Here is a 25690-nt window from a genome sequence, read left to right as displayed (position 1 = left end):
TTAGCCAAGAGTTCAGAAATTTTTCATCTTTTGGGAGTTTGGGCACATTTTGGAAGAGTAAACTATTAAATAACCTTTTCAATATTATCTATGGTCATCTGTTTATTCAAAATTTTCTGCCCCTACTTCAGTCAATTTGGTTATATATGTTTTTCTACAAAGCAATCTCTATCCCTGGATTTCATAGTGTACTAATATCAATTTAGCCTGTTGTGATTGTGTTAAACTCTTTTGTCTGTAGTAATATATCTTTTTTAATCCCTTATGTTGCATGTTTACTTACTTATTTTTGACTCTACTATAAAAATAATATTTCCAAGAGGTTTCCTGATTTTACTGGTCTTGTCAAGAACCATCTTTTGGTCCAATTTATTAATCCATATTTTTCTTTCTATTGCATTAGTTTCTGCTATTTTATTAATTAAATTCCTTTTGCTCATTTTGTTGTTCATTGCTTATTGAATTGAATGCTGAAATCATTTATGTTAAATTTTGTTTTGTCTTCTTTAAATGTGTATTATACAGATATAAACATATGTAAATATTAAATGTCACTTAGTCTTTTTTGTTCTTTCTGTTTGGCTCCCCACCCTCCTTCCACATAACCCCAGTAAGATAATATATATTCACGAGGTTTTCTTGATAATTATTTGTTTTTAAAAACTGGAGTACTATAGGCACATTTCTCACTCATTAACACCTAGTAAAACTCTCTCCAAGTCAATTGTACCATGTGTTTAGTCAATGCGTTTATTTTATTCCAATGTTTTTTTGCCACTGTGTTCTACATCATTACATTACTAAATACTGGTGTTTTTATTTCTTGTACAACACATTGTCAGGACAGATGTTACTGGAACAAAGGGGAAATTTCCATTTTAGTTTTAATTTCCAAAAAGGCTGGAACTTTTCACACTTTTCTATCATGGTACTGTCCTTCTCTCTGCATTCACACTGGTAATAAGTTTTATCGTGATTTTAAATTTTGCCAATTTTATATAGGTATAGAGTGTTATTGTACCGTTTCTTTAATTGTGCTCTTTTTTATATATTTTTTTCTGGTTTTTTTTTTTTGTCCCCTTCATTAGAGTGCCTTGGCATCACAGCTCACAGCTCTTGGGCTTAAGTGATTCTCTTGCTTTAATTTAGCCTCCTGAGTAGCTAGGACTACAGGCGCCCACCAGAATGAGTGCCAGGCTATTTTTAGAGATGGGAGTCTTACTCTGGCTCAGGCTGGTTTTGAACTCATGAACTTAGGCAATCCATCTGCTGTGGCCTCCCAGAGTGCTAGGATTACATGCATGAGCCACTCTGCCTGGCCACTCTTTTTTATTCCTAATGAGGTTGAGCATCTTTTTAAATGCTTGTTGGCTACTAGATTTATTTGGGGGTATTTGACTATTCATTTGCCCATTCTTGTTGGGTTTTTACATTTAATAAAAAAGTATATTGTAAGTATTAATTCTTTGTCATGTATATTGCAGTTTCCTCAAAGGTCTATTGTCTATTGAGTTTGTTTATAACTTTTACCATTTTTTTAAATTTTTAGAATCAAATATATTTTTGCTTTCGTATCTTCAGAGTTGGTGAGGTTGGTTAAAATATCTCCCACACCTCAAAGATTCACATGTAGTCTCTCAGATTTTCTTGTAAAGTTTTTACTGTTCTGCTTTTTACATTTATGGCTTCAGTTCATCTGATAATTATGTTTTGTGTATGGCATAAGAGAAAGATCAGTCTAGTTTTTTTCCATTCAAATTAATAGCCTATTGTGATAGCACCATTTATCAAATAATGAATTTCTTGGTCACAGATTTGAATCAACACATTCATCATACAAAATTATCCTATACATTAGTAGATATTTCTGGATTCACTATGCTGTTTTATTGACCTATTATTAAATTGATATGTCAATGTCATATTGATTTGATTACAATGAGCCTGTATCTTCTGGTGTCTAGTAAGTAAAAGCAATCCTCTCTACTCTTTTGGTACCTTCCTTAGCTATTCTTAGGCATTTTATTCTTCCCATTAAAAAGAGCCAAGCCCTGTTCTGATTCTAATCGAAATTTCATTAAACATGTATTAATTTTACAAATATAATAAATTTAAGTTGTTTTATTGTCATGTTTATCTCTGCATTTCATAAAGGTTGCTATGCTTAATGAAACAGTTTTCTCCTGTTTCTGTCTCTTAAGTGCTTATTACCAAATAGAGAAAATCTATAGGTTTTCATGTATTCCAGTAATTTTATCCTAGAGTCTTGATGGGTATTGAATCATCAGCCATATGAGACAGATTTTAGCTCTTTTCCAAGATTTATAGCCAGTTATTGCATTTTCTTATCTTAACGAATTTATCAGAAAAACCTAAGACAATGAAAGTGAACATTCCTTCTACTCTATGATTTTACTTGAGATTGTTACTTCTATTCACATTTGCCATAATTTTTTTCATCTTTACTATGTTGATGATCAAATAGATTATGTTAATAAAGTTCCTGACACAAAATACACAAACCCATACCTTCTTGGAGTACATAAATCAATTGATGAGTGTTTCATCTTTTTCTATTGCGTAGAATACAAATAATTTTCTTTATTTTTTCAAATTGTTGCCACTTACAGCATTCTTTCATGATTTTTTTCATTGTCGGTAATTACATGCCCTCTAGCATTCAGAAATTCATATATTTTTGCTATTTTTATCATTTTTCCTTAAACAAGCTGAGGAGTTGTCTATTTTGTCAGTAGTGTTTTCACAGAATGAGCTTTGAGTTTATTTGGTTTTCCTGGTTACTTTTGGATGGATGTATGATGATTTTTTAGATTTTATCTTTATCCGTGATCTCTTCTTAGTTTCTTTTGGCTTAATCTTTCTGACTTTTCCCCTAATATTTAGAAAAAGTAATATATTCTTTTTTTTTTTTTTTTTGAAACAGAGTCTCACTATGTTACCTTGGGTAGAGTGGCATGATGTCACAGCTCACAGCAACCTCAAACTCTTGGGCTTAAGTGATTCTCTTGCCTCAGCCTCCCAAGTAGCTGGAACTACAGGCACCTATCACAATGCCTGGCTATTTTTTGTTGTTGTTGTTGTCATTGTTGTTTTAGCAGGCCCGAGCTGGGTTTGAACCCACCAGCCCCGGTGTATGTGGCTGGTGCCCTAGCTGCTGAGCTATAGGCGCTGAGCCATTGTCCTTTGTTTTTAATAGTGAAGGCACTTAAAGCTCTATATCTTTCTCAGAGAACACCTTTTATATATCCCATAGGTTTTGGAATAAAGGGTTTTCTTTTTATTTTCACCAAGCAGAAAATAAGCTATTGATTCATTAAATGTGCCATATAATTGGCATGTAGCAATGCAATGTTCACACATCAATATGTAAAACCTCAGTCTGTTTTACTTTCTCCAGTGGGAAAAGATGAACACTGAAATTTCTTATGCAAAAAGTGAACAGTTGAACTATGCTATCTCCACATACCTTTATTAATATTCAAGACACTTATCCTCTCAAGTTGATTTGACTTCTGCAGGAAAACTTTTCAGGAAAAAACTTTTCTAATCTGCAGAGCTCAGAAAAATAAAGAAATAAGCAACATTTCATATTCATTAATCAGGCCCCAACTTTCTTTAAAAATCACTTTAAATCTGAATTCCATTAAGGTATTAGTTCTCAGACTTCATGTGCATAGGAATTGCCCAGGAAGAATGCAAGTTCAAAAATAAATAAATAAATAAAATTCAGGTTCTTAGGCCCCTCCCATCCTCAAAGAACAATTCACTCCCCAGGTAATTCTTGTTTATTCTCAGTTTTAAAAATTAATATAAAGGTGCATACAATTAGGTTACATTGTTGGTGTTTGTTAGGTAAAGTCCCTGTTGTGATTGAGTCCTTCACCCAAGAGGTGTGCCATCTACCCCAACATTGTGCCTGCCAGGTTAGAGCACATCAAACTCCCTCCCCTTCTTGATTTTAATTGTGTTTTTCTCTCATGTGGGCCTGTAGTTGTTCATCTACTAGTTTCAAATTAGTACTGAGTACATGGGATGTTTATTTTTCCACTCTTCAGATACTTTCCTAAGGAGAATGTTCTTCAGCTCCATCCAGATAAATACAAAAGATGTAAAGTTTCCCTCTTTTTATGGCTGAATAGTATTCCATGGTATACATATACCACAGCTTGTTAATCCATTCATGGGTTGATGGGTACTTGGATGTTTTCCACATCTTGGTGATTGTGAATTGAGCTGCAATAAACATCCTGGTGCAAATGTCCTTATGGTAAAATCATTTTTTTCTTATGAGTAGATACCTAATGGATTATGGGATCAAATGGAAGGTCTACTTTTAGCTCTTTGAGGATTCTCCATACTTCTTTTTAAAGCGGCTGTATTAGTTTGCAATCCCACCAACAATTCATAAGTGTTCCCCTCTCACTGCACCCATGCCAGCATCTGCAGCTTTGGGACCTTCCAATGTGGAGTATTCACACTGGTTTACACCCAGTTTTATTGAGGTATAATTGACAAAAATTGCATTTAAGGAATACAGTATAATGTTTTGATACACATTATGGCATAATTATCATAAAGGGTTTTCATTATTTTCAGGACAGTTTGTAACATCTTCTTTGATTTCATCTTTAATCCAAAGGTAATTTAGGAGTATGATTTTAATTGCCTTTTTATTTGCTTATTGAGTTATTTTATACTATTTGTATCAACTTTTAGTACCATATTAAATTCTTATTTCTATATAATGAATCACCTCAAATTTATCATTTATAATTGCATAGTTTCCAGTTTCCAGGGGTTAAAAGTCAAGCTGGGCTCAGCTTGGTACTCTAGACAGGATCATATAAGGCCAAAACCAAGCTGTTGATAGGGCTGCACTCTTTAGTGGAGGCTCTGGGAGAGAATCCACTTCTAGGCTCATTTGGAATGTTAGCATAATTCAATTACTTCATACATCAGGTCTCTGTATTGCTTATAATTTCTCTGACTTCAATTTCCACTGCATCTTTCTGACTTTCTTCTAAGGCAGTGGTTCTCAACCTTTGGGTTGTGACCCCTTTGTAACAATGAAAATACATCCCAGCATTAGGAAGGTTGAGAACCACTGTATGGAGTCATGTGATTACATTGGGCCCACCTGGATAATTCAGGATACTCTCTCCATCTGAAGAATAGTTGATTAGCAACCTTAATTCTTTCTACAAAGTTTCTTTTGTCAAGTAACATATATTATTGGGCATAACACCAGGGGAGAAAGGTCATAAGGGCCCAAATTTTACCTACCACAGGTATAATTTACATATGTGTACAATGAAGCACATTGATTTTTTAAATGTGCAGTTTGAGGCATTTTGACAAATGCATACACTTGCATAACCACTACTCTAATCAAGATACAGAATATTTACATCAGCCCTCCTGTAGCTTTTTAGTGAGTCTCCCTACCCTCACCTGGTCTCAGGCAGTAAGCTGCTTTATGAATATTACAGATTCATTTTCAATTGTTCTAGAATTTTGTATCAGTGGAATCATATAGTATGCATTATTCTGTGCCCTTTCTTTTTTCAGCAATACTTTTTAATTGTACCTGTTTTGAACATTTTCTCCCCATTCTATAGCTTATATTTTCATTTTCTAAATGCGATCTTTCAAATGTCAGAAATGAGCAATTGTAATAAAGTTCGATGATTTATGCTTTTTTTACTGTCCTAGGAAATCTTTGCATGCTTCAAGTTCACAAAGATTTTCCAATATGTTTTTTTCTGGAACACATTTTGAATTAAATTTTCTGTATGATGTGAAGACTTTTCTTTCTTTATTGAATTGCCTTGACACATTTGTAGAAATTTAAATAACTGTAGATAGGCAAGTCTGCAGTCTTATGTAGATAGGCAAGTCTTATGGTATGCCAGTACCTCAGTTTTGATTACTGTAACTTTATAATAATTTTTTTTTTCTTTTTAAGACTGAGTCTTGTTCTGTTGCCCTAAAGTGCTATGGCATCAGCCTTGCTCACACACAAATCCCTGGGTTCAAGCAAGTCTCCTTTATCAGACCCCAGAGTAGCTGGGACTATAGGTGAAGCCGCCACACCTGGCTAATTTTTTTCTTTTTCTTTTTCTTTCTTTCCTTTCTTCCCTTGCTTTCTTTCGACAGAGTCTTACTCTGTCACTCTTGAGTAGAGTTCCCTGGTGCAATAACTCACAGCAATCTAAAACTCTTGGGCTCAAGAGATCCTCTTGCCTCAACCTTCAGAGTAGCTAAGACTAGAGGCACCTACCACTATGCCTGGCTAGGTTTCTATTGTTAGTAGAAATAGGGTCTCGTGCTTGCTCAGGCTGGTTTTGGATTCCTGAGTGCTGGGCCTCCCAGAGTGCTGGGATTACAGGTGTGAGCCACCGCACCCTGCCTAATTTTTCTATTTTTACTAGATATGGGTCTTGTGCTTGCTCAGGCTGGTCTTAACCTCTGACCTCAGGCAATCCTTCCATCTCAGTCTTCAAGAGTGCTAGGATCACAGGCAAGAGTTACCACACTTGGATTTATAACTTTATAATAAATCTTAGTATCAGAGAGTCTAAAACCTCCAACTTTGTTCTTTATTAAAATTGCTTTTGAAATCCCCAACAATAAAAAAAGAAAAAAAATTGCTTTTGATATACTTTTACATTTACACATTAATTTTATCGTCAACTAACCAATACCCACCAAGTAGGCTCCTGGGATTTTTACTGGAATTAAAGTGAATCGATAGATCAATTTGAGGAGAATCGAATATTTTATAGCCTATAGTAATAGTTCTTACACACATTTTATTAACTGTATTCCTAAATATTTGTGGGGTTTTGATGCTATTGTTAATTATACCATTATAATTTACTTTCATTTTCCAATCATTTGTTACTAATATGTAGAAATTCCATTGATTTTTATATATTGACCTCATTTACTCCAACCTTGCTAAATTTGCATTTTAGCTCCAGTAGCTTTTTGCACTGTCTTTAGTATTTCTACAGATACATTAGTGTTTTCTTTTCTTTTTTTATTGTTGGGGATTCATTGCGGGTACAAAGAACCAGGTTACACTGCTTGCATTTGTTAGGTAAAATCCCTCTTACAATTGTATCCCACTCCTAAGAGGTGTGTCACAGACTTTAACCCCACCCCCTCCCTCCTTCCCTCTCTCCACTCCCCCTTCCCCCCCCCACCATGTAGTAGCATCAGTTGTTGTCATATCAGAATTGAGTACATTGGATTCTTCTCCATTTTTGTGATGCTTTACTAAGAAGAATGTGTTTAACCTCCATCCAGGTTGATACAAAAGATGTAAAGTCACCATCTTTTTTGTGGCTGAATAGTATTCCATGGTATACATATACCACAGCTTGTTAATCCACTCCTGGGTTGGTGGGCGTTTAGGTTGTTGCCGAATTTGGCAATTGTAAATTGAATAGCAATAAACAGTCTAGTGCATATGTCCTTATGATAAATGATTATTTTTCTTCTGGGTAGGTGCCTAGTAATAGGATTGCAGGATCAAATGGGAGGTCTAGTTTGAGTTCTTTGAGGGTTCTCCATACTTCCTTCCAAAAAGGTTGTATTAGTTTGCAGACCCACCAGCAGTGTAAAAGTGATCCCTTCTCTCCACAGCCACGCCAGCATTTACAGCTTTGAGACTTTGTGATGAAGGCCGTTCTCACTGGGGTTATGTGATATCTCAGGGTGGTTTTGATTTGCATTTCTCTGATAATTAGGGATGATGAGCATTTTTTCAAATGTTTGTTAGCCATTCGTCTGTCTTCTTTAGAGAAGGCTCTATTCATTTCTCTTATCCCCTGATATAAGGGATTGTTGACTCTTTTTATGTTGCTTAATTTGAGTTATCTGTAGATCCTAGTTATCATGTTTTTGTCTGATTCATAATATGCAAATCTTTTCCCATTCTGAAGGTTGTCTGTTTGCTTTGGTTGTTGTTTCCTTAGCCGTACAGAAGCTTTTCAGCTTAATTAAGTCCCATTTGTTTATTTTTGTTGTTGTTACAATTGCCACTGGAGTCTTCTTCATAAAGTCTTTCCCCAGGCTGATACTTTCCAATGTTTTTTCCACACTTTCTTGGAGAATTTTTATTGTTTCATGCCTTATATTTAGATCTTCTGTCCATCTTGAATCAATTTTAGTGAGTGGAGAAACATTGTGGTTCCAGTTTCAGCCTTTTACATGTAGCTATCTAGTTCCCCCAGCACCATTTGTTGAATAGGGATCCTTTTCCCCAGTGTATGTTCTTGTTTGGTTTATCAAAGATCAGATGACTGTAAGATATTAGTTTCATCTCATGGTTTTCTATGTGGTTCCAGATGTCTATGTCTCTAATTTTGTTCCAGTACCATATGGTTTTGATACAATAATGTTTTCTGCAAATAATTACAATTTGCTTCTTCATTTTCAAACTGGATGCTATTTATTTATATATTTGTAGCTTACTACATGGGTGAGTACAGTGTTGAATAGAACTGGTGATAGCAGAAATCCTTACGTTGTTCTTGATTTCAGAGGGAAATAATTCAGTATTTCACCATTAAGTATAATGTTACCTGTAATTTTTTCATAGATGTCCTTTATTACATTGAAGAAGTTCCCTCCTACATGTCTAGAGAATTTTTTTCAAGATTGGGTGCTGGATTTGTCAAATGCTTTTTCTGCATGCATTGAAATGATCATAAAGTTTATCTTGTTTATCCTGTTGGTACAGTGGATGACCTTGACTGATTTTTTTTTTTTTTTTGTAGAGACAGAGTCTCACTTTATCGCCCTGGGTAGAGTGCCATGGTGTCACACAGCTCATAGCAACCTCCAGTTCCTGGGCTTAGGCGATTCTCTTGCCTCAGCCTCCCAAGTAGCTGGGACTATAGGCGCCTGCCACAATGCCCGGCTATTTTTTTGTTGCAGTTTGGCTAAGGCCAGGTTTGAACCTGCCACCCTCACACCCTCAGTATATGGGGCCGGCACCCTACTCACCTACAGGTGCCACCCCAACCTTGACTGATTTTTTTTTTTTCATGAGGAACAAGATATATATTCCCAGGAGGAAAAGCCCACCTGGTTTTGTTGTATTATTTTGGTAATATTTTTGTTATGGCCTGAATTATGTCCCAGTCCAAATTCATATGTTGAAATCCTAACCCCCAGACTGGACGAACTCTGGGAGGCCAAGGCAGGTGGATTGCCCTGGGTTCAAGATCAGCCTGAACAAGAGCCAAACCCCATCTCTAAAAAGAGCTGGGCATTGTGGTGGGTGCCTGTAGTTCCAGCTACTTGGGAGGCTGAGGCAAGAGGATCACCTGGAGGTTGCTGGAGGTTGGAGGTTGCTGTGAGCTGTGACACCACAGCACTCTATCAAGGGTGACAAAGTGAGACTCTGTCTTAAAAAAAAAAAAAAAGAAATCCTAACCCCCAAATGCAAATAAGTTTAGAGATAGAGCATTTAGGAGGTAATTTAGGTTGAATGAGGTCATAAAGATGGAGTTCTAGTTCAATAGGACTGGCAGCCTTATAGGAAGAAGAAAGAAAGATCTCTCTCTGTCTCTCCATGGACATGCCTTAAAGAAAAGCCATATGAACACACAGTGAGAAGGTAGCCAAGAAGAGAGCCCTCACTAGAAACCAACCATGCTGGCACTCTAATCATGGACTTCCCACCTCCAGCATTGTGAAAATATAAATTTTTGTTGTTTAAATCACCTATGGTATTTCATTATTTGGGGGTTTTTTGTTTATGTTTGTGATAAATATTTATCTGTGATTTTCTTGTAATGTTACTCTCTGGTTTTGGTATAAGAGTAATACTATCCTCATGAAATGAGTTGAGAAGTTTTCAGTTTTCTAACTTATGGAAGAGTTTATGTAGAATCATTATCATTTCTTTCTTAAAATGTTGAAGTGTATTAACCAGGGAAACCATGTTAAGCTGGAAGGTTTTGTTTTGGATTAGTTTGGTCTTGTTGTTGCTTTATATAATGAATCTTAATTATGAATTCTTTTTTTTAAAGCTAAAGGGATATTTGAATTTTATATTTCTTTTAAGGTTGTTCTAAATAATTTCTTTTAAGGAATTTCATCTGAGTTATTAAACTTAACAGTATAAAGTTCAGAATATTTTCTTACCCGTTTTTAAGTCTATGGAGGTACAACTTGCATACTATAAAATTCACTATAAAGTTTCAGTGCGTCAGTGTAGAGTTTTATTTTTTTGTTTGTTCGTTCGATTTCTTAAATATTCACCTTTTTATTTACGTGCCATAAAAATTCACCATTTTAACGTATACAATTCAATGGTTTTTAGTAAATCCGTAAAGTGGTGCAATTATCATCTCTAGTTTCAGAATATTTTCATCACCCCCCAAAGAAACCCTGTACTTATTAAGCAGTCATTACCAATTTTTCTCCCTCCTCCAGGCCCTGACAACCATTTACCTACTGTCTGTCACTATGATTTTGCCTATTCCATTTCATGTAAAGGAATCATACAATAGATAGCTTTTTCTGCCTAGCATCTTTAGCTTAGCATAATGTTTTCAGCGTTCTCCCATTGTGTAGCATGTATCAGTATTTCATTTCTCTTTATGGCTGAATAATATTCCATTGTATAGCTATCCTGTATTTTATTTATGCATTCATCTATCAATGGACTTTTGGAGAAATAAAAATTCTTTACCTATTTTTAAATTGGATTTTTTGTCTTTTATTATTTAGTTGTAAAATTTATCTCCTTGATAATGTAGATTACACCCTTATCAGAACTATCATATACAAATATTTTACCATTCTATGGGTAGTTACTTCACTTTCCTAATGGTATCCTTTGAAGCATAAAGTTTTTCATTTTTATGAAGTCCAATTTATCTTTTCTCCCTTTAGTTAAATGTATTTTTGATGTATTGCCAAACCCAAGATCACAAGATTTACAACTATATTTTTTTCTAGGAGTTTTATAGTTTTAGCTCTTGTATTGAGGACTTTGATTCACTTTTAGTTCATTTTTGTATATATGTATGGAAGGGATTCAAGTTCATTCTATGGTCTACAAAGTGTGCAGTTTAGCAATTTTAATGACTTTGAAGTAAAGGCCCAGATTGTCAGTAGCTGGTATCTAATTGAACAGTCATTTATCTTTTAATGTTGGCCTTGCTTTGTATTGTAATGTCCATTTAACAAGCAGCCTGAGGCATAGTGAATAATCATTTTTATGTAAAATTAAATCCAATAGAGTAAATAATTCATTTATTATCTAGCTTTCTGTTGTTTTATAGGCAGTCACATGTTATTTGCCAGGAAAGAAGTTGATAGAATTTTTATTTTTATGATACCATTTTATAATATAGATTATTTTGATACTGATTAACAGGATAAGCTGACTCTAGACACATCCTGAGAGCCTCTGCCAAGGATTAAAATAAATAGCTGGGAAAATTCAGTTTTATATTATCTGTTCCTGCAGCTGTTCAGCTTCTTCTAAGCAAAGGTCAGAGAATATAATAGGTTTTCCGATTGGTTTTAGATAAAATGTGAAAGAACAAACAGTTGATGTCAAGGACAAATGTGAAATGTATTTAGCAGGATTTATATATCAGATCCCAAAGGAAATGCACAAACAAAAATCTTAGAATAGTTAGGAAGGAGCAAAACATTTGAACCCTGGAACATTTTGTCACTTACTATGCAGATTACCCTGAAACTGAGACAGGCAAAAAAAATGACATGTTTTTGCTGCAATGGGAAATATTCACTCTAAGGGAAAAGGTTTGTGGCTGGGAAGATGTGTATTAGACTGTATAGACAGACTCATCTCAGAAGTGAACCTCACCCTTACATGGTACTGATGTTAGGAATGTCTCATATGTCTCTTTAAATAGAGAGCCCTTCCCTGAACCACATACTGCTTAACTTAGGATCTAGGCCTTCTGTTTTTCTGTCTCACAATTTTGTGTGTCTATCTTCGACATTTTTTTTTACTCTTCCATCAAAGGGAAAAAAGGTGTTTCTGTGTGCTCTTGATAGTTTCCTCTCTGTGCTCTTCTAGTATCTTGCTCTAGAAAACATTTTCTATGTGTCATATATGTTCATTTTAGTCAGAAATTATTTAAAGTGGAAGCACTGTGCTAGCTTATGTCAAAATACTTATCAGTGCACATGGAGTTGAGTCTTATTAGAAACCAGTGGAAACTTTGGAGAAAGTGGCTGGGGTAGACTCAGCAGAACCAAGGATATAAAATGGGAAAAGGGACAAATTAGAGATGGATTGATGAATGTGAAAGTGCATAAATCACAGAGTGGCCAGCAGATAGAATAAATGGAGTAAAGGAAGGAGGACACTCAATGATATAGGTATCAAATCATGTTAAAAAGACTAAAAACCAATACTATGTCAAGATCAGTTCTATGGGAATTTTTATGGATGGATGACATTAAAGTACATTTGGATATGAATTATATGGCACAGGTTGTATTCCCTTGAAATGGACTCTGAGATGGAGATTAATGTCCAGGAATTTTATTTGGAATGTTCTGGGGATCAACAACTGGGGAAGCAGGGTGAAGTGGGCTGCAGGGTAGGCTCTGGGACAGCCTCTGCTGCCCTTAGTTGTTAAGTCCCATCCATCCTAAGGAAGTGTTATGTGTCCTGTGAAACAGGTATGGTCTTCCCTGGGTTGGCAATGTGTGTCCTAATGGCTAAAGATCAAGTACCTTCTTACATAGCCATGTCTATCTCCATGACAGTCCCCTTTATCCTCATGCTTCTTAGTTTTATGTCTTCGTGGTCCTCCATGGAATTGGGGAGGGGGGGTCAGATGTTGTGTGAATGGCAGTTCAGGTGGTCGATGATGCGTTGGTAAAACCTGCTTTTGAAATAGTATAGGGCAAAGAATGACTATAAGCTCTTGGTGGCAAGAAGCAAACTTCTTTATTTCTGACCAGCTTAAATAGCCATTCTGTACGTACACACTATTAATCAATAATCACACAATGGCTTCAGGGGTCTATTACAAAAAACAAATCATCCTTTTCCTGGAGCCTGTTAGACTACTGATCAACTGATATACATTCTTCTACTCTAATAATAATAGAAAGCATGTTGTTTACTGTTTGCCTGCAAACTGGTATGTCACAAGACTATAGCAGGGGATAGAGCGGATTGTATCTCAGGTCTCCAGAGGCCCATGACCACCTGGAGGCAGAGATTTATTATCTTGCTAAATCACATCCTGCTGGTTTCAAAGACTTACTGATGACATGCCTTGCATGTATCAGCCCCTTGCCATATCACTCAGGCTAGACTTTTACCTCCAAAGCCTTCAGGCTTTATGGCTGATGTGTCACTGGGGCTGGACTTTTACCTCCAAAGCATCCAGGCTTAACGACTTATTGTTTGAGTGCAGCCTAGACCCCAGCGTTATTGTGTAAAGCAAGAAACTGTCACTGCTCTCTCTCAGGCAGGTTGACACAGAGACATATAGGCTTTTCACCTGTATTTCCCCTTTCTTTTTCTGACACTTGATATTTATATCAGTCATCATCAAGGCAAACACAGCTGCATGTCTATCACTCGCTTTATTTTGATTCACTCTCTTACAAATAATATATAAAATCAAACATAAAATTAATAATAAAGCAAATGAGCCAACTGAGCTACTAACAAGCCCATTAATTTTAGGCATAGTATTTAACTGCTCAATTCCATCCTCAATACCTTGCAGTATGGAGTCTCCATCAATATTTCCTAATTTTCATTGAAAAGTGGAATACACTTCATGTTGTAATTTAACAATGTCAGCAGTTAAATTCTCATGGTTTAACAAATGTTTTCTAACCTTATCCTAAGGAAATTTGGTTTCATTATACATAACAGGAGTAATACAAAAAGTTGTTATATTCTAATCACACTTAAGTCTAAACTGCTTCTTTAAACTCACTAATTCATCTCTTTTTTTTTTTTTTTGTAGAGACAGAGTCTCACTTTATGGCCCTCAGTAGAGTGCTGTGGCCTCACACAGCTCACAGCAACCTCCAACTCCTGGGCTTAAGCGATTCTCTTGCCTCAGCCTCCCAAGTAGCTGGGACTACAGGTGCCCACCACAACGCCCGGCTATTTTTTTGGTTGCAGTTTGCCCCGGGCCAGGTTTGAACCCGCCACCCTCGGTATATGGGGCCGGCGCCCTACTGACTGAGCCACGGGCTCCACCCACTAATTCATCTCTTAACATAATGACAGCTTGTTCTAAATCAGAAAGTTCATTATATAATCAGTGTCAGTTTGTTTCTGGGAAGTCCATAATTGTTCTTATGCCAATCAGCAACAAAATTCTGTGTTTTGACTTCTTGAGTCAAAGCAACACCTGCAGTGGCAGCAGTAGTGGTCACAGCAATGATTCTCAAAATGGCAGCTATCAGCAATCTGATAAAATGCTTACTTCTCTTCAAAATGCAATCTGCTAGCAACTGCAACACAGACAGGCAGGTGATTCTTGCCACAGATGAGGCCAAGTTGACTGGAAGCTACACGCCAGTGCATGCCTACAGCAAATATAACTGTTCCTTAGAAGGGTCAAAACTGACAGAATTATTCATGCAAGTGAACATTTGACATTTTGGGCAAAAAAGTTCTCTTGTGGCTTTATTCTAGGTAATAGTGCCTTTCAGTCACACACAACACGATTGTAAACAAGCTTGAATATATTTTATTTCTTTTACTTCAAATTTCATTTCAAAATGATGAGTACCAGAATGTTGATATAAACCTCCTGTCCAGGCTTTAATAGGTTGTGAAGTGGCAGCAACTTTCCAGAGATGATTTTGGTTTGGATAAGTTGCTATTCCAGGAGAGGGAGGAGAAAATCCACTGTTACTCCATTTCATAGTGCCAGACAATACCACACTTTCTTTGTCCTTATTAGAAAGAAACTTGTATCTGTCGAATGGTAAATTAATGGAACTAAGGCTCCAGAAGCATCTACTAAAGTAACCATTGTTCCCCAGTTCAGCACTTCACTACTGGTGGTGTTAACCAACATGTAAGGAAACTTTCCCTTACACTTAGTCCAACAAATCCAATCTTTAATTTCCTTAAAGTAGTGCATGGTACAAGGTGGAAATTCAATATCAACTAAAGCTTTACCAGTGCTTTTCCTATGTAAGGAGTAAGCACTTAACATTAACATTTCTCGTACCATATTTTAAGGATCTGACTGGTCAGGATTATGATCAAAAATGCTGACCCAAGATTGTAAAGTTAAATCAAGACATTGTGGTTTATGTCCAAAACAGATAGGTGGACTGGTTACTCCAGTGGTGTAATTAGTAATTACTGTGCCTTCTTCCTCAGGCTTAAAAGGCCCTCTGGTGTCATAAGGTCCTGGGAGCCAAGATGAGTCATTAACATTGATAGGCACCCTAGGTTCCAACTAACTTACTCCTCTTAAAATAGGAGGATTAGGGACATAAGTCCAAATCTCAAATTTTTGACCTGTAGTAGGTGCGAATAAGATGGCAAGCATAGCTAAGAAAATATTAACAGCATTAATTTGTTTTGTTCTGATTACCACATTCTTGGCTTCAGTACTAAGCCATTGTAGTTGATCTAGGACAACTGCGCCTACTTCATTCCTTTGGTTCTTATGGACCAGGCATCTGTGTCTCTTTGGTGTCAGCGCCATCTTCTGGAAAGATGCTGTCACCCCCTTAACGTTCCTCCTTTTCTTTCCCATGATGAGACAGCTCCTCAATATTATGCTGGAGCTTCAAATTTTTATCTGGAACCCAAAGTTTAGTATTTCTTGTAGAAATATAAGCATAACCTCTCCCCCATTGTATAACCTGTGCTGGAACCCAAGAATTGGTTAAGGTGTTTTTGTGTGTGTGTGTGTGTTTTTTTTTTTTTTTGGCTGGGGCTGGGTTTGAACCCACCACCTCCGGCATATGGGACCAGCACCCTACTCCTTGAGCCACAGGCGCTGCCCAGGTTAAGGTGTTTTTATAATATACAGGTTGTTCTAATGGTGGAGAGGTAACTATCACCCAATGTTTAAATGCAGGTGTTTCATCTTCATCATTCATATTCAAAAAATTTAAAGTAAAAAGAGCTGAAGATATTCTATTTCTGGGGGTTATATTATATAGTTCTCCCCCTTTACTTTGCTTCAAAAGCATCTCTTTTAACATTCTGTTTTGTCTTTCAATAATTGCTTGTCCTGTACTGTTTTCAGGAATACCTGTAATATGTTTTATGTTATGTAGTTTGAAAAAATCTTGACATTTATTAGAAATGTAAGCAGATCCATTATCAGTTGTTTTTTTTTAGAGATAGAGTCTCACTTTGTTGCCCTCTGTAGAGTGCTGTGGCAACTCTCACAGCAACCTCCACAGCTCACAGCAACCTCCACAGCTCACAGCAACCTCCAACTCTTGGGCTTAGGTGAGTCTCTTGCCTCAGCCTCCTGAGTAGCTAGGACTACAGGTGCCCGCCAGAACGCCTGGCTATTTTTTTGTTGCAGTTTGGATGGGGCCGGGTTTGAACCTGCCACCCTCAGTATATGAGGCTGGCACCCTACTCACTGAGCCACAGGCGCCACCCCCATTATTAGTTTTTATACTGGAAGGTTTTCCCATAACAGAAAATGCTTTTAAAAGATGGGAAATTAATGCATCAGCTTTTTCTGATGATAACGCTGATGCCCACAAGAAATGAGAATAAGTATCTACAGAATGATGAATATATTTTAATTTTCTAAATTCTGGAATCTGAGTCACATCCATTTGCCATAACTGATTGGATTGTAAACCTCTAAGATTAACTCCAATTGGTAAATGAGGAGCAGTTAATGGTTGACAGGCAGGGCATGATCGAATTATTGTCCTCGCTGAATGCCATGAAATATTATGTCTTCTCTTTAATGCCTTAGCATTTGTATGATGTAAGGCATGTTCATGTTGAGCTGTAACTACAGACACAATTAATTGATCTACTGCTTGATTTCCTTCAGCTATGGGTCCTGGTAAATTAGAATGAGCTCAAACATGTGTAATATATAAAGGAAATTTTCTGTTCCTGATTAATTGCTGCAAAGAAATGAATAACATATTAAGCTCCTCTGTATTAGTTGGTAAAGTGACTATTTCAATTTTTTGAACAACAAGTGTGGAATATATTGAATCACTGACCACATTTATTATTTGGTCAGCATAATCAGTTAATAGCATGATAATAGCATGTAACTCTGCCTTTTTTACTGATGAATAAGGAAATTGTTGCACCTTTTGAGAATGAGGACCAATATATCTGGAAATGCCTAATTTATTAGCATCATTATAAAAATTTTGAGCTTCAGGAATAGGTTCTAATTTAACAATCTTAAGTAAAATCCAAGAAGTATTTTTAAGGAACTGAATTCTTTTATCCTGAAGATAATGATTGTCAATTATTCCAATATAATTACACAAAGCAGTTTGCCATTCAATATTCAACATAAGCAAGTCATTAATCTGGTTATTAGTTAAAGGAACTACTATTTTCTCAGGATCTCGCCCACTAGTTGTCTAAGTCTTTGACGACCTTTTAAAATTACCAAGGCCATCTTGTAAACATAAGTTTCTATCTTTTTGGATGCTTTATTTGATAAAAAGCACCATTCAATAAAGGCTGTTTCTTGTACTATTAAACCTGTAGAAGAATGTATAGTGGGAATATATAGATATAAAAGTTGCTATTTTTAGAAATATGATTTAATTGAGCATCTTGAATATGTGCTTCTATCCATTGCAATTCTTTTTCAGCCTCAGGGGTCAGCGTCCTGGGGCTGTTCAAATAAGAGTCTCCCTCAAGAATGGAAAAGAGATTTTTAACAGTATATGTGGTAATTTCCAAAGTAGGTCTAATCCAATTTATATCTCCTAATAACTTTTCGAAATCATTTAAAGTTTTAAGAGAATCTCTATGATCATAATTTGAATTTTTGTGGAATTATATTTTGAGCTGTTATACGATATCTTAAATATTCCCAAGGCTCTTGATTTTGTATTTTATCTTCTGAACTCTATAAGCCATATTCCTTAAATTTTAAAGAGGCCATTTGAAACAATTCCTGTAATTTTTTAAAACATGGATGGGCCAATAAAATATCATCCATGTAATGTAAACACAAACTTTCAGGAAATTCCTTTCTGATTTCTTCTAGAGGCTGATCTACAAACAACTGACATAAAGTAGCACTATTAAGCATTCTTTGAGGCAGGACCTTCCAATGGAATCTCTTGGCTGGCCAGTTTTGATTTAGAGCCGGTATAGTGAATGCAAACCTCTCTGCATCTTGAGGCTGCAGTAGGATGTTTAAAAAGCAATCTTTTAAATCAATTATAATTATACGAGAATGTTTTGCGATTAAAGTTGGATTTGGGATACTTGGCTGCAAGGCTCCCATTGGGTGAATAATAGAATTGATTTCTCTTATATTGGTTAACCTTCTCCATTTTCCTGATTTTTTTTTATTACAAAAATTGGACTATTCCATGTGCTTATGGTCTGTTGTATATGACCTGCTTGGAGTTGTTCCTCAACTAATTGATGTAGTGCTTCTAATTTTTCTAGAGGACGGGGCCGCTATTCTACTCAGATAGGCTTATTTGTTTTCCATTGTAATGAGAGGGCAAAGCGCTGCACAGGGGCCCCTAATAAAAATCCTCTGAAATGGCTGGCAAGCCTAATCCTGTTTTGTCATTTCCCATACAGATTACTTCTGGCTCCCTTACTGGAGTAGGGTGTGTAGGATCATAACCCATGTTAAGCATTATATTCTTAGTAGCATTTGAAATAGTAGGGATAGTTAACATAGATCCCCATTGTTGTAACAAGTCCCTTCCCCAGAAGTTAACAGCTATGGGAGCAATGTAGGGACATAAGCTGGCTGCCTGTCCTTCTGGCCCTTTGCATTTTAAAGAAACTGTGCTTTGTTCTATGTTAGACATAGTTCCTAAACCTACAAAAGTGGCTTTTACTTTAACTTTTGGCCAGGCTTCAGGCCACATGTAAGAAGCTATGATAGAAACATCAGCTCCAGTATCTACCAAGCCCTTAATCTGTACTTTGTCTTTAAAAGACACAGTGCACTGAGGGCGTGAGTCATTCAAGAAAGTATGCCAAAAAACCTGATTTCCTGTGCTGCCAAAGCCTCCTTCTCCAGTTTCTGGGGAAGTCTTTCCGTTGTAGTAAGGTAATATTAAAATTTGAGCTACACACTGCCCTGCGGATAGCTGAATATCTTTTGTGGCTGATGCCATTATTAAAATTTCTCCTTTGTAACCTTCATCTATGATCCCGGATGGACATTAAGTCCTTCCATAGTAAGAATGCTTCTCCCTAAGATTAGACCCACTTTCCCTGGAGGAATGGGGCCATAAACACCTGTAGGCAGTTTCTTAGGAGAGTTTCCATTGTTAAGATTAACATTAGTTAAAAAGGAAAGGTCTAAGGTGGCACTTCCCTGAGTAGCATGAAATAAATCCTGCACCTGTGTTTTATTAATAGGTTTTAATTCTGATTCATTTGGGCATGGGCTTGTCCATTGCTGACTGGAAACTGCTGTTGGGGGAAGCTGCTCATATTGTTTTGTTGTGGGCCCTGAGCTAGGCCTGGCTGGAAGTTTCCCTGCTCCTGTCCGGATTTTCCTTGTTCTTGGTGTTTCAAAATGTTGCCATCTTTGTCTTTAGTGGACCAACATTCATTAGTCTAATGATGCCCTTTGCCACACCTGTGGCACAACCCAGACGGCTTAGTACTATTGTCTTCCCTTTTTCCTTTATGGCATTCGTTTTGTGTATGGCCCATTTTACCACAATTAAAGCATTTTGGCTTCCCGCTTTCTGCAGCCTGCAAATTAGCTTGGAATGTACCAGACCCCACCTCTCTACAAGCACGAATGTACTGATCAAGGGTTACATTTTTCTTGATTTCTAACGCCAGCTAAAGCTTGCTTGCAATCCACATTAGCGTTTTCAAAAGCTAACTGTAAAAGAAGCATTTTGCAAGCTTCCTCTCCCGGTATAGAGTGCTCGATTGCCACCTGCAGGTGGGTGATAAATTCTGAAAAAGGCTCATTGTTGCCCTGAATAATTTTGGTAAAAGACTGTTTCACTTCACCCTTTTCATCTAGATGCAACCAAGCCCGAACGTAAATGTCTTTGATCTGAATTAAGAGTTCTTGAGGATATCTTAATTGTGCATTTACAGCCTCCTGTTCTCCTGAACCTGTTAATTGATCATAAGAAAAAGAAGGTGGGTTAGCAGCCCTGTTACGGCATGCCTGTAATTTGGCCTCCTCCATCCACCAGGATCTGAATTGAATAAATTGGCCAGGGCTTAAAATGGTTTTTGCCAAAGTTTCCCAATTAACCTGTAAAAAAGAATGATCAGCACAATAAGCATTTAAAATGCCAATTACATATGGAGAATTAGGATCTGCATCTTTCATTGTCCTTAAGAATTTTAACTCAATCTGCATATGGGTAAGATTATTTTGTCCGTCTTGATGTATTTCCCTCAAAATGGGAAAAGCCATAGGGTCCTGTTCTGTGGATGTAGATGGTAATGCAGATGAGGATGCAGGGACATCATTAAGGGTATTAAAAGTAGATGCCTCAGAGGGGGGCGGAGCAAGATGGCAGCCGAGTAACGGCTTCCTTGCATCTGGGCACCGTGAGTCTGGGGAGATAGGAATCCAGGCATCTCTGGGTGGTGGGATCTGCCTATCATCACCCCTGAGAGGATACAGGGAGTCAGCGAGAGACTTCTGGACCCCAAGAGGAGGACTAAAACAGTGGAAAACTGGCAAGTGGTCGCGTGTGTTCAATCCGTCTAAACCCGCCCGCAACTGTAAGTTCAGTAGCAGCGAGACTGCAAACCAGAAAGGCCTTACCTGTGAACTGTTTTGGTGTCTTTGGACTTGGCACTCAGCTGAACTGCCTTGGGGAGAGCCTGAGCAGGAGTGCGGAGAACTTTGGCCTTTGTCTAGGGCCCCCGTCTGAGCCGCTGAGCCAGACGGAGCTAATAGTGTTTGGCTCTGGGTCACAGGCGGCAGCCATTGTGAGCGATCTGCCCCGGAAAGCTCCGCCCTCAGGGTCACAGAGCTAGAATTGGGTGGGAGCTGGTAACCCAGCGACCAAGTAGCCTAAGGGCGGGGTCTGAGCTGCCTTGCAGCCCTAACCCTTGGGGGCAGAGGGAGACCAGTTTTGGCACACAGGGTAAGTGGATAGCCACTTCAGCAGTGATTCCAGCGACGAGCACTTCCCCTGGGAAAGCTTCTGCTCAGCAAGTGAACAAGTTCAAAGTGCCTTTTAAGTGGGCTGAAGAGAGATTTAGGGTGTCTACTTGCTGGGGATTGAGAAACTAGCAGCCTCCAGTTGTATCAGAACTGTAATTAACATCTGATACCCCAGAAGACCACGTGTTGCCCAGACAATATTCAATAGCATCTACATACTGCTTTGTTTTTGGTTGTGTTTTTTTTTTTTTTTGTTTCTTGGTTTGTTTGTTTTTGGTTTGGTTGTTTTTTTATTTTGGTGTTGTTGATTGTTGTTTTGTTTTTTAAGTTCAACCTTTTTCATACAGATCCTTTTTCTTTCTCAATTTTTCTAGTTTAATTATAATTTCCCATTGCTGCCTATTTCAATAATTAGAACTTCATTTTTGTTAGTGTTTCTACTGCTATTATTGGTTTTTCCAGCCAATTTTATCCCGTAAAGTTTTCTGTTTGCTTGTTTTGGTTTGATTTATAGCATTTTTGTCTTTCCTCTCTACTTGGTTGAGGTGGGGTACTGTGTCTGATCAGGTTAGCAAAGAGCTCCTGACCTCAAGGGAACCACCCAACTGGGCACCCCCAGAAGGTGGTTTTTTTTTTTTTAAGGTTGTATCAAAGTACCCTACTGTACACCTATATTGCTCTGTCTCCCTCTTTCTGTGCGTCTCTCCTTTTTGTCAATATTCCTTTTACCCACCCCCTCTCCTTTCTCTATTTTTCTTTTTTTTTTTTTTTTCTGATCACTTGGTCCTCCTTTCTTTCATCCCTTTTTTGCTCTTCAACTTTCTCACCCTTCTGGTCCTGTAACCCTTAGTCCACAGGCACGAGAACTTAAAGAGCAAGAGGAAGTGAAAGGAAAATTAGGGCAAGGAAACAGATAAAAGAAATCACTCATGAGGAAGAATCAGCAGAAAACTCCAGGCAACATGAAGAACCAGTCCAGAACAACCCCGCCAAGGGACCATGAGGTAGCTACTGCAGAGGATTCCACCTATACAGAAATGTTAGGAATGACAGAAAGGGAATTTAGAATACACATGTTGAAAACAATGAAAGAAATGATGGAAACAATGAAGGAAACTGCTAATAAAGTGGAAAATAACCAAAAGGAAATTCAAAAACAGAATCAAATCAGAGATGAACGATATGAAGAATATAAAAAGGATATAGAAGAGCTGAAGGAAATGAAACAGTCAATCAGGGAACTTAAAGATGCAATGGAAAGTATCAGCAACAGGTTAGACCATGCAGAAGAAAGAATTTCAGAGGTAGAAGACAAAGTTTTTGAGATAAGTCAGATAGTAAAAGAGGCAGAAAAGAAGAGAGAGAAAGCAGAATGTTCACTGTCAGAATTATGGGACTTTATGAAGCATTCCAACATACGAGTTATAGGAATTCCAGAAGGGGAAGAAGAATGCCCCAGAGGAATGGAAGCCATACTAGAGAATATTATAAAAGAAAATTTCCCAAATATCACCAAAGATTCTGACACACTGCTTTCAGAGGGCTATCGGACCCCAGGTCGCCTCAACTCTAACCGAGCTTCTCCAAGACACATTGTGATGAACCTGTCCAAAGTCAAGACAAAAGAAAAGATTCTGCAAGCTGCCAGGAGTAAGCGCCAGTTGACCTACAGGGGCAAATCCATCAGAGTAACCGCGGACTTCTCTAATGAAACTTTCCAAGCAAGAAGACAATGGTCATCTACCTTTAATCTACTTAAACAGAACAATTTCCAGCCCAGAATTCTAAGCTAACAATTCTTAGCTGCTAAGAATTCGTACCCTGCTAAGCTAAGCTTCAAAATTGACGGAGAAATCAAATCATTTACGGATATACAAACATTGAGGAAATTCGCCACAAGAAGACCAGCTCTACAGGAAATACTTCAACCTGTTCTGCACACTGACCACCACAATGGATCAGCAGCAAAGTAAGAACTCAGAAATTAAAGGACAGAACCTAACCTCCACTCTGATGCAAAAGATAAAACTAAGCAATGGACTCTCACCAAATAAGACGAATAGAATGCTACCACACTTATCAATTATCTCAATAAATGTCAATGGCTTGAATTCCCCACTGAAGAGACATAGATTGGCTGACTGGATTAAAAAACACAAGCCATCCATTTGCTGTCTGCAAGAAACACACCTGGCTTCAAAAGACAAATTAAAGCTCCGAGTCAAGGGTTGGAAGACAATTTTTCAGGCAAATGGAATTCAGAAGAAAAGAGGAGTTGCAATCTTATTTTCAGATACATGTGGATTTAAAGCAACTAAAGTCAAAAAAGACAAAGATGGTCACTTTATATTGGTCAAGGGAAAACTACAACAAGAAGACATTTCAATTCTAAATATCTATGCACCAAATTTAAATGTTCCCAGATTCTTGAAACAGACCTTACTCAGTCTGAGCAATATGATATCTGATAATACCATAATAACAGGGGACCTTAACACACCTCTTACAGAGCTGCACAGATCCTCTAAACAGAAATTAAACAAGGATATAAGAGACTTAAATGAGACCCTAGAACAACTGTGCTTGATAGACGCATATAGAACACTCCATCCCAAAGATAAAGAATATACATTCTTCTCATCACCCCATGGAACATTCTCCAAAATGGATCATATCCTGGGACACAAAACAAATATCAACAGAATCAAAAGAATTGAAATTTTACCTCGTATCTTCTCAGACCATAAGGCACTAAAGGTGGAACTCAACTCTAACAAAAATGCTCGACCCCACCCAAAGGCATGGAAATTAAACAATCTTTTGATGAATAACAGATGGGTGCAGGAAGAAATAAAACAGGAAATCATTAAATTCCTTGAGCATAACAACAATGAAGACACAAGCTACCAAAACCTGTGGGATACTGCAAAAGCAGTTTTGAGAGGAAAATTCATCGCTTTAGATGCCTACATTCGAAAAACAGAAAGAGAGCACATCAACAATCTCACAAGAGATCTTATGGAATTGGAAAAAGAAGAACAATCTAAGCCTAAACTCAGTAGAAGAAAAGAAATATCCAAAATCAAATCAGAGATCAATGAAATTGAAAATAAAAGAATCATTCAGAAAATTAATGAAACAAGGAGTTGGTTTTTTGAAAAAATAAATAAAATAGATAAACCACTGGCCAGACTAATGAGGAATAGAAAAGTAAAATCTCTAGTAACCTCAATCAGAAATGATAAAGGGAAAATAACAACTGATCCCACAGAGATACAACAGATCATCTCTGAATACTACCAGAAACTCTATGCCCAGAAATTTGACAATGTGAAGGAAATGGATCAATATTTGGAATCACACCCTCTCCCTAGACTCAGCCAGGAAGAAATAGAGCTCCTGAACAGACCAATTTAAAGCACTGAGATCAAAGAAACAATAAGAAATCTTCCAACCAAAAAATGCCCTGGTCCAGATGGCTTCACTCCAGAATTCTATCAAACCTTCAAGGAAGAGCTTATTCCTGTACTGCAGAAATTATTCCAAAAAATTGAGGAAGAAGGAATCTTCCCCAACACATTCTATGAAGGAAACATCACCCTGATACCAAAACCAGGAAAAGACCCAAACAAAAAGGAGAATTTCAGACCAATCTCACTCATGAATATAGACGCAAAAATTCTCAACAAAATCCTAGCCAATAGATTACAGCTTATCATCAAAAAAGTCATTCATCACGATCAAGTAGGATTCATCTCAGGGATGCAAGGCTGGTTTAACATACGCAAGTCTATAAACGTTATCCACCACATTAACAGAGGCAAAAATAAAGATCACATGATCCTCTCAATAGATGCAGAAAAAGCATTTGATAAAATCCAGCATCCTTTTCTAATTAGAACACTGAAGAGTATAGGCATAGGTGGCACATTTCTAAAACTGATTGAAGCTATCTATGACAAACCCACAGCCGATATTTTACTGAATGGAGTAAAACTCAAAGCTTTTCCTCTTAGAACTGGAACCAGACAAGGTTGTCCTCTGTCACCTTTACTATTCAACGTAGTGCTGGAAGTTCTAGCCAATACAATTAGACAAGACAAGGAAATAAAGGGAATCCAAATGGGAGCAGAGGAGGTCAAACTCTCCCTCTTTGCTGACGACATGATCTTATACTTAGAGAACCCCAAAAACTCAACCACAAGACTCCTAGAAGTCATCAAAAAATACAGTAATGTTTCAGGATATAAAATCAATGTCCACAAGTCAGTAGCCTTTGTGTACACCAATAACAGTCAAGATGAGAAGCTAATTAAGGACACAACTCCCTTCACCATAGTTTCAAAGAAAATGAAATACCTAGGAGT

General features: G+C 37.3%; 1 protein-coding gene across 2 annotated transcripts in view; it reads left to right on the top strand.

The window, feature by feature from the left end:
- F8 (coagulation factor VIII) overlaps window positions 1–25690 on the top strand; it is a 292803-nt gene that overhangs the window by 823 nt on the left and 266290 nt on the right. The gene's annotated exons all lie outside the window — the stretch shown is intronic.

This window comes from Nycticebus coucang, chromosome X, assembly GCF_027406575.1.
Source record: "Nycticebus coucang isolate mNycCou1 chromosome X, mNycCou1.pri, whole genome shotgun sequence".
Taxonomy (NCBI): Eukaryota; Metazoa; Chordata; class Mammalia; order Primates; family Lorisidae; genus Nycticebus; species Nycticebus coucang.
The sequence above is the reverse complement of the archived record's forward strand: the minus strand, read 5'-3'. Positions and strand labels throughout refer to the sequence as shown.